The sequence below is a fragment of the Muntiacus reevesi genome, chromosome 10 (assembly GCF_963930625.1).
Source record: "Muntiacus reevesi chromosome 10, mMunRee1.1, whole genome shotgun sequence".
Taxonomy (NCBI): Eukaryota; Metazoa; Chordata; class Mammalia; order Artiodactyla; family Cervidae; genus Muntiacus; species Muntiacus reevesi.
Window position 1 is genome coordinate 78741534 of NC_089258.1, and position 13968 is coordinate 78755501.

The 13968-nt window shown below is 45.5% G+C and overlaps 1 protein-coding gene across 7 annotated transcripts in view; it reads left to right on the forward strand.

Annotated features, from left to right (window-relative positions):
• Positions 1–13968, forward strand: part of CSGALNACT1 (chondroitin sulfate N-acetylgalactosaminyltransferase 1) — a 322127-nt gene that overhangs the window by 261724 nt on the left and 46435 nt on the right. The gene's annotated exons all lie outside the window — the stretch shown is intronic.

Sequence of the window (13968 nt, forward strand, 5' to 3'; positions counted from 1 at the left end):
GCGATCCCTGCAGTGTCTTCCTCTTGGGAGATGGAGGCAGGGGAAGGGTCTCGCGGTTGGCTGGCGAGTGAAAAGGCACTTCTGTGCTGAGAACTCCGAGCGGCAGACGAGGACGATGCCCCGTGGCGGAAGCTGCAGGCTCATTTGTTAGCGCTGTGACTTCGTGCCTGCTGGCGTTTACGAGTAGAGTAGCAGGGTCCTTCAAAGCCCGCCCGTTTTTCTTATCTGAGATTTCACCCATCATTCTTACTGACTTTCCGCTCATCATGTTAACTGCGATTTAGATGCTCGTTTCTCTGACCCCAGGCTCACTTGTTCTGCCTTTGAACTTGGTGCAGACTCTGTCATGACCTTGCACGTGGTGGTCCCCCCTGCCTTGGTGGGGTGGGGGGACCCTGTTATCACTCCCGTCACAGAAACTGGACGTCCAGTGCTCTTGGGACCTGGGACCCGTGGGACCGAGCAGGAGCAGAAATAAAGGAAACGCGTCCTTTTCTTTTTGGACCCACAGCTACCACTGGGAGGTGGAATGGTCATCTCTTTGGGGGTGTCGGTTGGAGTGAAATTGTCTTTCTAAAGCGATACTTTGTTTTAGGATATAGTTGATTTCATAGTGCTTTTCAAATATCAACCCAGTAAATAAGTCTCTGGGGGCAGATCGTGAGTAAATCTTAAAGCACAAGCTTTCGGGAATAAAATTTAAGCTCTTTAGAGTTGTCAGCTTGAGGGGAGGGATAAAATGAGATAATCCTTCAGAAAGGAAGCTTCATACGGGAAGTGTGAGCTGGCGTCTGAATGTAGGTTAACTTTCTTCCCCAGAAATAACAGTGAAAGGATGCCTCTTCACCGCGGCTTCCTGAGAGGACATGTGGTGAATCCCGAGGCCGTCACATGGGCGTTAGCAGCAGCAGCCTCTCAGCTCCCGCTCCGTGCTGGGCGCCGTCCCGGACACTGGGGGCCGTCCTAGGAACTGGGGCCCCGGAAGTGCAAACCCAGACAGAGTCTGGCTCATGGAGTTTACCTTCCAGTTGGGGAAGAGAGTAAATATAAGGCTGAAGGAGCAGATCACACAGCAAGAGGAAAAATGGGTTCCTTTATCAGGGAAAAATAAAGGTGCTGTGGTTCAGATGGGAAAGAATCTGCCTGCAATGCGGCAGAAACTGGGTTCAGTCCCAGAGTCAGGATGATCCCCTGGAGGAGGAGATGGCAACCCACTCTGGTATTCCTGCCTAGAGAATCTCACGCACAGAGGAGCCTGGCGGGTCACAAAGAATCGGACATGAGTGAGCAACGAACATGCACACACAAGTTGTAGGGGAGGGGCTTCTGGGGAGAACACTTCAGTCTGAAATATAGTGATCAGATGAGGTCGTGCTGGGGCGTGACAGGTGGACAGAAGTGTGGAGAAGGCGAGGGAGTTGGGCCTTCATACACCTGGGGGGTCTAGAGAGGAGAGGTGGGGCCCTGGCTCATCCCGGGAGCCTGCCAGGTGCCCGCGGTGGGGACAGTGTGGGGACAGCTCTGGACAGAGCTGTTGGGGAAGAGAGGGGAGACGGAGCCAGCAGTGGGTGGGGGGGGGGGGGATGCATATCTCATGGACCACTGTGGGGACTTACTTTACATGCCTTAGTGAAATGGAGAGATCCTGGCTGGTTTTGAGTGGAGGGGGTAACATGGTCTGACTTAAATTTTGGAAGGGTGATTTTGGATGCTGTGTTGGGAGCAGACCGTGGGGCGGGTGGAAGCCGGGCGACCTCTCCGGGGCTGTTACAGGGACCACACACAGGTGGTGTGGCTGGACCAGGGTGGGGACAGGGGAGATGCTTGGCAGTGGTCGGATGCTGGGCGCGTTTTGAGGATGGAGCCAGCGTGTTTGCCAGTGGATGGATGAGCAAGATCGGGGAGTCGGGGGTGACGCCGGGGACTTGAGCCGGAGCATGCAGGGGACGCGTTGCTGTCCACGGAGGTGGGCAGACTCTGGACAGAGCATGTGCATGCCTGTGTGTGCATGTGCACGCACGTGTGTGCGTGTGTGTTTGGGGGGGTGAGTAGAGGGGTCTGTTTTGTGTCTCTCTCGTGTCTAAACTGTATGAAGCTCATTTTTGGAGAAAATTGTAAGTTCTCCGATTCGATTTCCTGAACAAGTGCACACCCTTGTGCACACACACATGATATCCTCGGGGAAAGTGGGTCCCGTGTAACTGATGGTGGCATCACTGGTCCCGGGACTGCAGGGCAGGGACCATCAATGGGGGAGGGGCTTAAACAACAGGTGTTTATTTTCTCACAAATCGGGAAGCTGGAAGTCCAAGATCAAGGTGTGGGCAGGTCTAGTTTCTTCTGAAAACTTTATCATTGGCCTGCAGACGGCTGCCCCTACTGGGTCCACCTGTGGTCTTCTCCGCACACATGTATCCCTGGTGCCTCTGTGTGTCCTGACCTCCTCATCTTATAAGGGAACCAGTCAGATTGGATTAGGACCCCCTAACAGCCTCACGGGGACATGATCACCTCCTTAGAGTTCGTGTCTCTAAACATAGCACTTTCTGAGATGCTCTGGGTGGTTAGCCTACGAATTTTTGGAGGACAAAATCCAGCTGCTAATGTTGGTCTTCTTTGGCATCTGGGAATCTGAAGGGGTGTCATTGGAATGTTTTGCGTGTGTGCACTTGTTTGCGCCGAGTCCCTTGGTTGTGTCTGAGTCTTTGCAACCCTGTGGACTGTAGCCTTCCTGGCTCCTTGTCCATGGGATTCTCCAGGCAGGAATGCTGGAGTGAGTTGCCATTTTCTCCTCCAGGGGATCTTCCCGACCCAGGAATTAAACCTGCATCTCCTGTGTCTCCTGCATTGGCAGGCAGACTCTTTACCACTGCCGCACGTGGGAATGACCCCTGAAATGAGATGTTGATAATATCTCTCACGTTAAAGGACAAAACTGAAATAAATGGTCCTGCTGTGTATATTCATTTCACTCTCTCAGGACTCTGTTGAGAGCTTATGATGCATGAGGCTTTGAAGCAGAGAGGAGTGAGAGCGTTCTCCTCGTCCCGCTGGGCAGCCCCGTCCACAGAGGAGGCTGGAAAGGAACAGCTAGGGAAGCTGGCAGAGCAGCAGGAGAACGTGGTACCTTGAAAGCCAAGGAACGGAGGTGTTCTCAATGGAGAGAGTTGGCTTTCACAAGCCTCCACTACTAACAGTTGAGACGTGAGTGAGAGTGAAGACAGAAGTAGTGAGAAAGCCGAAGTATCCCGATTTCGCAACACGGGAAAAATGGGAGAAAAGAAGAAATCCAGCTGTATCAGATGAGTAACACTGGCAAAGCCAGGGGCCCGCCTGCAGGCGCCCGGACGGCTGGCCCACACGCCACCCTGACCACCGGCTCTCACCCTGACAGTCTGCACCCCCAGTGGGTGTCATTCCCAAGACCGTCACCCTGCGGGGTGGGTGTTCACAAGCTGAATTGCACGTTGTAAGCACGTCGGATGAGCCATCTCCTGACGTTCAGCGTGCCCTCCTGCCCCCAGGGTTCCCCCTCCATTTCTTCTCACAGAAAGATCCACCAGTCACACGCTGACAACCCGAAGTAGACTTTAATTTAGTTTTATTTTTTAAGATTTTTTTAATGTGGACTATTTTGAAAATCTTTATTGAATTTCTTGCGGCGTTGTTTCTGTTGTTTATGTTTTGGATTTTTTTTTTTTTTTTGGCCACGGGGCATGTGGGATCTTAGCTGCCTGACCAGGGATTGAACCCACAACCCCTGCGTTAGAAGGTGAAGTCTTAGGTACTGCACTGCCAGGGAAGTGTCCCCTAAAGTGGATTTTATCAAATGGGGAAACCGGGGCATCTCGAGACCCTTACTGGTGCACCGCGCCCTGCATGGCCCTTTTAAGGACAACAGGCGCCGAGGGTGGGAGGCTTCTTTGGTCTCAGGATTGTTCACAGGCGTTCAGGCTCGCAGCAGGCCTCTGAAGGATGGAACCTCCGTCACAGCAGGCCTTTGCAGCCGGAATGCTCCTTTCCTGGTGCCGTTCAGAGTGAGGCGTCAGAGTGCTTCAGGGTGGAGAAGGTCTTCCCTCACCTGCTAGAACCGCTCTGCAGCGCAGCGCTGGGCTCCGGCGACGGCCTCGCGGGGTGTGGGAACCCCTGTGTGTGGAAGCCTTGGGACTGCAGTGTCTAAAGCGTGCTTCCTGGCCTCCGCTGCACTGTGTGGTCTTTTGGGGTGTCCCAGCTGCACTCATTGAATCAGGATCTCTGGGGCCGGGGCGAGGGCAGCCCCGGGGGGATGCCGATGAGAGCAGGTGCAGACGTGAGCTGCCGCCCTGATGGAGATGCCAGCCCTAGAGCTGAGACAGCCTCACAGGTAGTTCTCAAGGCCGTGCCTGCCCCGGCACAGGTCTCTGAAAGCTGTGATTCTCCAGGTGGAATGTTATGAAACGTGCTTGACCTCCTCTCTGTAACCAGCACGTGACCTTCATCTGGGGGGAACCAAAGTCGTTCTTCTTCCTTTCCTTCTCCCCAAATAACATTCTGGCTCACACTCACTGAGCGCTTCACGCGCTTTGTGTATTAAGTTCTGTGTGTGTACTTCAGTCCTCACAAGGACCCTGGAGACAGGTCTTCATTGCAGTCATGTGTATTTGCAAGCGAGGACACAGGGGCAAAGAAAGCTGCAGTCATCTGCCCAGAATTACACGGCTGGTGCTTGAACCCAGGTGCCCTGGCTCTGGCGCGCTGCCTCCGTCCACGGAGAGAAAGCCAAGCACCGATTCACTCAGCAGGTATTTACGGGCCCCTGCAGCGTGCCAGGCCCTTACTCACACTTTCATTGTGAATTAGGGGCAGCTTAACAGATAACAGGCCTGTGTAATGCTCTCAGAAACACATGACTGAAAATCAATTTCAAAATAATTATTCTTGGTTGATGTCCTTTAACACTTAACTATTTAATGGACTGTATTTTGTTTTACTCTCTGTGAGATGCCCTCTTTAGCCCGTGGATTACTTAGATGGGTGTTGTTTGATTTCTGAGTGTTTGGAGATTTCCTTGTCTTTCTGTTACTCGTTTCTCCTTTGAATTCATTATGATCAGAGAACACACCCTATATAATTTCAGTTCTTTTCAGATTGTTGGTTTGTTTATGGCCCAAGATATAGGCTATCTTGTTGAAAGTTCCGTGGGCTTCAAAAATACACGTCATGCTTTTGTTGGGTGGAGTGTTCTGCACATATTGGTTAGATCCTGTTGGTTGACGCTGTTGCTCACCTCTTCCGTATCCTTTCTGATTTGTGTCTGGTAGTTCGGTAAGTTGCTGACAAGGGGCCAAAGTCTCCAACCATAATTGTGGAATTGTTGGTTTCCCTTTTCAGCTTTCTTGGTTTTTGCTCCACGTGTTTTGAGATTCTGTTGTTCGGTGCATGTGCATTTAGGATCATTATGTCTTCCTGATGGAATGATCCCTTTATTATTTGACAATGTTCCTCTTTGTCTCTAGGACATTTCTTTGTTCTCAAGTCTGTTTTATCTTTTTAAATTAATTAGGCTGTGTTGGGTCTTAGTTGCGACACGCAGGATCCTTGCTGTGTCACTTGGGATCTTTCACTGCTGCACATGACTCTCTAGATACAGCGTGGGATTCAGTAATTGCAACACGCAGGCTTAGTTACTCCACGGCCTGTGGGGTCTTAGTTCCCTGGTCAGGGATTGAACCCACGTCCCCTGCATTGCAAGGCGGATTCTCAGCCACTGGAAAAAGTCCAACCACTGGAGTTTCTCACTAAGAAAAGTCCCCCTGCTTTATCTTGCACGGCCCCTCCTGTTTCACTAATGTTTGCCTGATATGTCTTTCTTCATCCTTTTCCTTTCAGTTTATATGTGTCGTTTTGTCAAATCTGAAGTGAGTTTCTTGTAGATAGCTGTACTTGTGTTTCTTTTTTTAATCCACTCTACCAATCTCCTTTTTAAAATTGATATATTTAGGCCACTTAGAGTTAAGGTAATTATGTTAGAGTTTGTCTCCCAAGTTAACAACGTAACAGTTTGCATAACATACATAACCAAGGTACATTTTCTTTTGGAGAGTTCACCAAGAGATAATTTTTAAGAACAGCTATCACTGGGTACTTGCCCGAGGTATCTTTGTGTGGTGTTTATGCCCATGTGTCATAGGGGGACGTCAGTAACAGCAAGCCACAGCGGCTGGCGGTGCTTGCGTCTGCTCTCGGCGACTGGCGTGGTGTGTTTTTGTGTTTACAGGCCCGCATTCCTTGCTCTCACTCCATTATTACTGCTGTGTTGCAAACGGTCCTAGAATTTAGTGGCTTTTGATCCCCACCTTCACATGCTAATGGACTCTGTGGGTCCACAGTTCAGAAAGGACCTCTGGGATCTAATGCCTGATGATCTGAGGTGGATGGAACTGATGTAATAATAATAGGAATAAAGTGCACCATAAATGTGATGTGCCTGAATCATCTCGAAAGCACCTCCCCTGTACGTGCAAAAGCTGTCTTCCAGGAGATCGGTCCCTGGTGCCAAAAGGGTTGGGAGCCACTGATCTCAGGTGTCCTTTAGAATGTGCCACCTCGTGGAGTGACCGATCAGGCTCAGTCTCGGCGTCCTGAGCGGGTTGTTCTGTTGGACGGGATGCTCCTGCCGTGACAGGCCTCAGAGCCCCCAACAACAGGTGTAAGTTGTCTCTTCGTGTGCTCCTCACCTCAGAGGAAGAGCGCCTTCTCTTCCTTACTGCAATCAAGCCGACGCATGTCCATGTCTGTTTCTAAGGATGGGGAGGAACGTGTGTCTTAGGGTGTACTCTTCCCCAGAAAAGCTGATCTCAGTGGGTTTTCCTTCAAAACATTCTGGTGATGAGAACATACTTTTTTTTTTTAAAAAAAGCTTTAAACTGTTATACTTTAACTCTAGAGATTATCCAAAAAAAATAAAAGGAAATCTACAAACCGGGATCCAAATAAAACCAACCGGCTGTGTGGTGGCAACTAGCCCGACCTTGGCGAGAGTCCCAGGCATGGGAGACCCATGACCCGCCTCGCCCCCACCCGGCCTTAGGACCGTCCAGTTTTCTGCATGGACACATCCTCCCTTCTCCACGTCCCCCAGGCACTTGCCTCTCCGGCAGTGTCCCCCCATCTCCTGGCATCGCCAGGGGCTTCTCGCCACACCCCTGTGCTCCAGGCAGCCCCGGGTGTCATTCATCCTCATGGCTCCAGTCTGTTACCATGATGGACGGTGCATATTAGGGGACCATGGAGAGAAGGAGCCACGGGATTGATGGCTCTCAGACGCATAACCCATCACTCACTAGCCTTCTGCACCTTTGGCCCTGGAGGGTTTGCCAGAGATGATTCGTTATTCAGATTTCATTTAAAATGCTGCCGAAGTTTTGGTCACAGCTCCAGACTTTATCGCATAATGAAGAAGAGGTTCAAAGAGAAAAACAAGAGCATTGGGGTCTGGAGAGTGCTTTCCGTGTGGGTTTTCCAAGCTGCTGTGGTCCCAGTTCCTGTCTCTTTCTGTGACCCTGGAAGTAGCAGGGGCCACAAGCAAGCACTGCCCTGGGGTCTCTGAACACGGCCCCTCCCCGCAGAGCTCCATCGACTCCAAGGTAGTTCCGATTTCACTGCCTAACGTTTGTACCTGTTTCAGGTAAACCAGTTGTCCCGCAAGTTAATAGGTCTGGTGGGGGTGCCCAGGAACCTGCTTACCAGTTTTTACCAGCAAAAACAAATACAGGCCAATCAATCTCTGTTTTGGTAGAGAGTGGTGACTTGTGTGCCGGCCCTCTTGATTCTTTTACTCTTCAGCTCGCTGTGGTTTATCTGTCATGGGGAAGCCCCATGCAAATACACATATTTCCTCCGGGCGTCCAGTGGTTCAATGTTACAGTCTGTCTGTGAAGCTAAAATCAGTTCTTAACCATGGGCTAATCAGAGGAGTTGGCCAAATGAAATAAATGCATATAGGAGGTCCAACTCCAGACATGCCTTGAAGCACAAAGCAGTTGGTGTGGATACTTTGTACATTGTGATTTGGTTTTTAAGACCAGGAAGTAAGACCACGGTGTCATGAAATAGCTTAAGGTGCTACAGAGTGAGTGATGAAGCCAGGGTGAGGAAGGGGGTCCCGGGCTTAGGTGCCGCCAAGCACCGCGGCTGTCAGGACCGCGCGGGGCCTGGGCCTGTCTGTGGCGGGACGGAGGCTGTTGTAATTGTGTTACTGATGATTGGTGTTGTAGGTGTGCCGTGGAACAGGATTGTGCTAAACAGTATGGGGGATCTGGTCAGATCAATGGTCATAGTATCCAATAAATACAGGTTAGTTGTTTGAAAATTCCAGGTGATATTATAAATGGGTTTTTTCCAAGCAATAGCTAAGAAAAATCCTATTGAAATATTGCTAAAAAATTATCTTGACTCAAATAATTATATGTATTTTAATTTATGTATCACTGGACTTTTTAGCAGAATATCATATATGATGCCCAAAAGGCACATGAAAAGATGCTCAGCATTGATAATTATTAGAGAAATGCAAATCAGAACTACAACGAGGTATCACCTCACACCAGTTAGAATGGCCATGATCAAAATGTCTACAAATAATAAATGCTAGAGAGGGTGTGGAGAAAAGGGAACCCTCCTATACTGTTATTAGGGATGTAAATTGGTGCAGCCACTATGGAGGGCAATAGGTAATTTCCTTAAAAGCTAAAAACAGGGCTACCATATGATCCAACAATCCCACTTCTAGGCACATATCTTGAGAAAACCATAATTCAAAAAGATACACACACCCCTATGTTCATAGCAGCACTGTTTACAATAGCCAGGACATGGAAGCAACCTAAATGTCCATCAACAGAGGAATGGATAAAGAAGACATGGTACGTGTATATAATGGAATATTACTCAGCCATGAAAAAGAGTGAAATAATGCCATTGGCAGCAACAGGGTTGGACCCAGAGATTATCAGACTAAATGAAGTGAGCTAGACAAAGAAAGACAGATATCATATGATATCACTTATATACAGAATTTTTAAAAAAATGGTACAAAAGAACTTATGTAGAAAAGAAATGAACCCACAGACATAGAAAATGAACTTATGGTTACCAAAGGGGAAAGGAGGGGAAGGGATAAATTAGCAGTTGGAAATTAACATATACACACTACTGTGTATAAAATAGATAACCAACAAGGACCTACTGGATAGCATAAGGAACTATACCCAGCATTTTGTAATAACCTATAAGGGAAAAGAATCTGAAATATATGTATATATAATATATGCATATATAAAATGGAATCACTTTCCTATACATCTGAAATTAACACGACATTGTAAATCAGCTATACTTCAGTTAAAAAACAATTAAAAAAGAATCCTGCTCTCTGGATCCATAGTGACTTTGAAAAATGAGTGATTGGATCCAGTTTACAAGCATGTTGGAGGTCAGTGTATATGGCACTGCAAGAGGAGGGCTTGCCCAGGGCCCTGACCCCTATGACTAAGAGCAGAGATGCAAAAACTAATGGAGCAGAGTGGATGATGCCATAGTAATGAGTAATGATGTCACAGGGATAAGAATGATTATATTGTTGTCATAATTACTAATGCTGGCATCACCGAATGCTTCCTGGGTACCAGGCATATTTGCATGTGTTAATTTATTTATTTTTCACAGCAGCCCTGCAAAGAAATAGGTACTATGGTTGATCCTATTTCTTAAAAGACCTCCCTGATGGCTCAGCGGGTAAAGAATCCGCCCTCAGTGCAGGAGACATGGGAGACGTGGGTTCACCTCCTGGGCCAGGAAGGTTCCTGGAGGAGGAAAGTGGCAGCCCCCCCGCCCCCCCAGAATTCTTGCCTGAAAAATCCCAGAGACAGAGGAGTCTGGTGAGCTGTAGTCCAAAGGGTCGCAGAGTCAGACACAGCTGAGTGGCTGAGCATGCACACATTTCTTAAAGATGAGGAAACTGGTGTCAGGAAATCAGTCTATAATATGTTACCTCAACTTCAAACGTGAGGTTTTTTTCTTTTTTAAATTACAGAAGTATGATAAAATCTGCAGAACATTTGGAAAATGCAGAACAAAGTTGCATATAGTTACGCTACATATAACGATTTTTAAAGTAGATTTTTAGTTGGGGTTTCAATATCAAACTCTCAAAAATTAATAGAATGAATAGGCAGGGAAGTAGAAAGATAATAGTAGATCTGAAAATCACTATGAACCAATTCAGCATACTTAAGATGTATACAATTTTCACACAACAGCAGGATACAAATTCTATTCAAATTGCCATAGACTATAAACCAAGAGACACGGGAATATATCCAGGGGACATAAAACAAGGTACAATAATTTCATGGTTTAAAGGTATTGAAATCATACAGAATCTGTTCTCCTGTCACTGTGGAATTATGTTAGAAATCAATATAAAAAGATATTTGAAAATAACCCACATATTTTCAAGTGCAATATGACATTTACCAAGAGAGATATTTGACTTAGCCTTTGAAAACCTCAATAAAGTTAGAAGACTGAAGAAACACAGAGTTTGATTGCAGAGAAGAATTTAAATGAGAAATTAATATCAAAGATACTTTATAAATACCATGTATTTGGAAATTAAGTGTCTACTTTTAAATGATGGGTGTATCAAAGAATCCGTAACAAGGAAAATTAGGAAATATTTGTAGCAGAATAAAAATGAAAGAGAATTTATAAGAATTTATTGCATGTAGCTGAAGCTGCTGCCTGTAGCTGAAGCTGCTCAATGCAACTAAATGTGATGTAGAGTCTTGAGTAAGATATGAAAACAAATAATGGACACATGCATAAGAAAATTGAACAGAATCTGTGCTTTAGTTAATAATACTGTATCACATGTTAAATTTCCTTTTTTTTTTCTTTGCAGCATAGTATTTCTTTATATTCTCAGAATTGGATTAGTGGTTTCAAGCCTCATTCAAATAAAAAAAAAATCAGTAAAATAATAAGCTTTCTAGACTTTTAGCAGTAATACTAAATGCCAGAATAAATGAAACTATGTCAAAGTTGTGAGTAAATATAAATTAGAAATCTAGCATTGTATTCATATGTAGTCAAAGAGTTGGAACCAAAATGTCATGGACTTTTAGCTAAGCAAAAAGTCATGTTTTCTTTATACACACACACACACACACACACACACACACACACACACACACAAGCTTTTCTGCTACACTTGATAAAGATTTGAGAAAGAATAACAAAAAAGAGATGGAGCAATTAGAAAACATTAAATAAAGTGGAAACACTGATTATGAAATAGAAAAAGTGAAACTAGATAAAAGTTAAAGGGCATCATAAGCTTCTGTTGTTTTTAAGCATGGTTGCCCCCTCGAATCACATCTGGACTTTTGAAGAAAAAAACAATACCTAGGCGTTTGTATTTTTCAAAAAATTCCAAGATAATTCTAATGTACATGTGGGTTTTGAAAAGTGATTCCAGTTTTTTCTATTAAAAGTAGTAATTTAGTATACAGAATTCTCTTATTTTCTGTCGACCAATCATTAATTATGCAATGGTATTAAAATGAATAATTTTTACATAATCAAAATAGTAAAAGATGTTTTATCAGTTTAACAATCAATAGCGAGACAAAAAATAGTGTGACAAAACAGCAAGTCACAGTGGAAACATGATTAATTTAACATTATAAAATAATTACATGCAATTTGGGGGGTTAAGTAGCGTGATAGGGTTAGTAGAAGTGCACCCATGTGCGTGTTTCATCCACCTAGCCTTATCTGTGTATTTGATTGGTGCATTTAATCCATTCACATTTAAGGTAATTCTCAATATGTATGATCCTATCAGCATTTTCTTAATTGTTTTGGGTTTATTTTTTGTAGGTGTTTTCCATCTCTTGTGTTTCTTGCCTAAAGAAGTTTCCTTAGCATTTGTTGTAAAGCTGGTTTGGTGGTGCTGAATTCTATTAACTTTTGCTGGTCTGGGAAGTTTTCGATTTCTCCATCAAATCTGCACCAGAGTCTTGCTGTGTAGAGTATTCTTGGTTGTAGTTTCCCCCCTTTCATCACTTTAAATATGTCATGCTATTCCCTTTTGGCTTGTAGAGATTCTGTTGAGAAGTCAGCTGAGAGCCGGATGGGAGTTCCCTTGTATGCTATTTGTCATTTTTCCCTTGTTCCTTTTCATATTTTATCTTTGTCTTTAATTTTCATCATTTTGATTTCTGTGCGTCTTGGTGTGTTACTCCTTGGGTTTATCCTACCTGGGAGTCTGTGCTTCCTAGACTTGGTTGAATGTGTCCTTTCCCATGTTAGGTAAGTTTTCAGCTATTATCTCTTCAAATATTTTCTCAGGTCCTTCCTCTTTTCTCCTTCTGGGACCCCTATAATGTGAACGTTTCTGCATTTAACATTGTCTCAGAGGGCTTTTCAGTTCAGTTCAATTCAGTTCAGTCGCTCACTCATGTCTGACTCTTTGCGACCCCCTGAATCGCAGCACACTAGGCCTCCCTGTCCATCACCAGCTCACGGAGTCTACTCAAACCCATGTCCATTGAGTCGGTGATGCCATCCAGCCATCTCATCCTCTGTCGTCCCCTTCTCCTCTTGCCCCCAATCCCTCCCAGCATCAGGGTCTTTTCCAATGAGTCAACTCTTTGCATGAGGGGGCCAAAGTACTGGAGTTTCAGCTTCAACATTAATCCTTCCAATGAACACCCAGGACTGATCTCTTTTAGGATGGACTGGTTGGATCTCCTTGCAGTCCAAGGGACTCTCAAGAGTCTTCTCCAACACCATAGTTCAAAAGCATCAATTTTTCCGCGCTCAGCTTTCTTCACAGTCCAACTCTCATATCCTTACATGACCACTGGAAAAACCATAGCCTTGACCAGACGGACCTTTGTTGGCAAAGTAATGTCTGCTTTTTAATATGCTATCTAGGTTGATCATAACTTTCCTTCCAAGGAGTAAGCATCTTTTAATTCCATGGCTGCAGTTACCACCTGCAGTGATTTTGGAGCGCAAAAAAATAAAACCTGACACTGTTTCCACTGTCTCCCCATCTATTTCCCGTGAAGTGACGGGACCAGATGCCATGATCTTAGTTTTCTGAATGTTAAGCTTTAAGCCAGCTTTTTCACTCTTCTCTTTCACTTTCATCGAGAGGCTTTTTAGTTCCTTTTCACTTACTGCCATAAGGGTGGTGTCATCTGCATATCTGAGGTTATTGATATTTCTCCCGGCAGTCTCAATTCCAGCTTGTGCTTCTTCCAGCCCAGCGTTTCTCATGATGTACTCTGCATATAATTTAAATAAACAGGGTGACAATATACAGCCTTGACGTACTCCTTTTCCTATTTGGAACCAGTCTACGAGGGCTCTTAGACTGTCTTCATTTTTTTTTCTTCATTCTTTTTCCTATATTCTGTTTTGCAGCAGTGATTTCCACCATTCTATCCTCCAGGTCATTTATCCCTTCTCCTGCCTCAGTTATTCTGCTGTTGATTCTTTCCAGTGTATTGTTCATCTCTGTTCTTTAGTTCTTCTGGGTCTTTGGCAAACATTTCTTGCATCCTCTTTACTTCTTTTTTTTTTTTCTGAGATCCTGGATCATCTTCATTATTATTATTCTGAATTCTTTTCCTGAAAGTTTGTCTGTCTCCACTTCATTTAGTTGTTTTTCTGGGGTTTTGTCTTGCCCCTTTGTCTGGGGCATAACCCTCTGCCTTTTCATTATGAGTAACTTGCTGGGATCTGTGGTTTTTCGTTCTGGCAACTGTGGGCTTGTCGTTCTTGCGTCTTGTCTGCCCTCTGGTGGAGGAGCCCAAGAGGCTTGTATAAGCTTCCTGATGGGAGGACCGGTGGTGGGGAAACTGGGTCTTGCTCTGGTGGGCAGGGCCGTGCTGAGCAAGACTTGACTCCTGTTGC